The sequence below is a fragment of the Phyllostomus hastatus genome, unplaced genomic scaffold (assembly GCF_019186645.2).
Source record: "Phyllostomus hastatus isolate PE091 unplaced genomic scaffold, TTU_PhHast_1.1 phas_contig_58, whole genome shotgun sequence".
NCBI lineage: Eukaryota > Metazoa > Chordata > Mammalia > Chiroptera > Phyllostomidae > Phyllostomus > Phyllostomus hastatus.
The window spans coordinates 45243750-45245584 of record NW_025333916.1 but is presented as its reverse complement, the minus strand read 5'-3'; the positions used below and the strand labels follow the sequence as shown (position 1 = coordinate 45245584).

General features: G+C 34.8%; 1 pseudogene; it reads right to left on the bottom strand.

The window, feature by feature from the left end:
• Nucleotides 1-1133: 1133 nt before the first annotated feature.
• Nucleotides 1134-1628, bottom strand: LOC123824974 (annotated as a pseudogene).
• Nucleotides 1629-1835: the final 207 nt, after the last annotated feature.

Below are 1835 nucleotides of genomic sequence, written 5' to 3'. Positions count from 1 at the left end.
TCAGATTGTTTTGAAAAAAACTACCAATGCACATTTCTGACAGCAATATATGAGAACACCACATTCAGTATATTTCTGCAGGCATTTGGTATCATTTTTTTATCTTTCCTAGTGATAAGAAGTAAAATTCATTGTTACATGTATTCAATTTCTTTGACAACCTCTAAGACTGAGCATCTTTCCTTCAATTTATTGGTAGCTTGAGGATTCTCTTGGGATATCCGCTTTCATAAAAATCAAAAGGTTTGCCAATTTTCTTTTTTATCATACTGTACCTTTTTCTTAATAAGTAGCAGGTGCTTGGATAATATAAATACCAAAATTTCATCTGTGTGAACACCTCTTAATAACTTTGTTTTGAAGCTGTGCCATGGTATAATTTTAAATTAAAAGTATAAAACTGTGTATAGTCAAATATTTTATATATTTTATTGCTTCAGAGTTTCTTCTCTCCTAAATTCCCTTTCTCTAGTGTATACATTTATTCCACTAACACTTATTCTTTATTCTTTTTATTAAATTTTAAGGTCAGTTATATTAAGTCCAATGGTGAAAGCTATCAGAAGAATATTCTCCTGAAAATTGGTTTTTAGTAAAAAAGAAAGGAAAATCCGCAGTGCCTCAGTGTGACGACAGATGCTGTGGCAGTTGAACCTCTCTGCAGATGGGGATAGTCTATTAATCAGGCAACTCACTCTCTGGATCAGCTGGATTGCAACTGAATCACCGGCATCATCATCCAGCTCTAAGTCATCCATTTCCTGGAACCAGGCTCATCTACCTCCACCTTGTTTCCAGCATCCTCCAAGAACTTGATATGTCAAGATTATGTCAAGAACTTGATATGTCAAAATCATAATCTTGACATGTTCAAATAGATATTTCCCACTTAATTTATTTTTTCTTTATTCTTTTTAAAAATATTTAATTAATTTATTTATTTAGAGAGAAGAGAAGGGAAGGAGAAAGAGAGAGAGAGACATTAATGTGTGGTTGCTCCTCATGTGTCCCCAACTGGGGACCTGACCTGCAACCCAGGCATGTGCCTTGACTGGGAATCGAACCAGCAACCCTTTGGTACACAGGCCCACGCTCATTCCCTTGAGCTACACCAGCCAGGACATCTTTCTTTTCTTTTTAATTTCCAATAGATCTGCATCAGACTTGGCTCTCTAACATAAGAAATTCTCAACTGTAACAGTAGTGCCACATGATATTTGCTTTTCGGTTTCTTGTGCTTATTTTGTTTTGTTTATTTTCTTCTTCTTTTCCAGTTTTTATTTGATCTACCTAGTTCATGTAATTTTGCTTGCACAGTTCTCACTGGAGTAAAAGTCATGACTCTACCAAGGTTTTTCCTGCCTGTGATGCTAACAATTTTAAGATGCTTGAGACATTATTATCTAGATTTTCTTGGGACAATATTTCAGAAAAGGGGCTTCATTTGGATATTTCTCAGTATCTGTAAACTCGAGAGTCATCTGGGAAATTTCAACATTTTCTCCAGTCTCACATGTCACAGTAATGGTGAAGCTGTGAGAGTTTTCTGCAAATATTGTAAAGGAGTCAATGTAAATGGATTCCAGAGACCCCAGATGGTAGTGTTGCTCCTTACTGCATTCTGTCATCATGGTCCTTGCCACAGTTAATGTCTAGGGATATGTTCTAAACATATGAAATCTTCCTAACTTGTCATCCAGACAACTAATATTTTTCTATCTTCACCACAAAGAAAAACAAAAAAATTTGTCTCTTTTTCCTTTGTATTTTCTCTTATGTTATTACAATTGTCCCATATTTTGTCTTATTTTTTTTAATATTGGGTGATTTTTGCA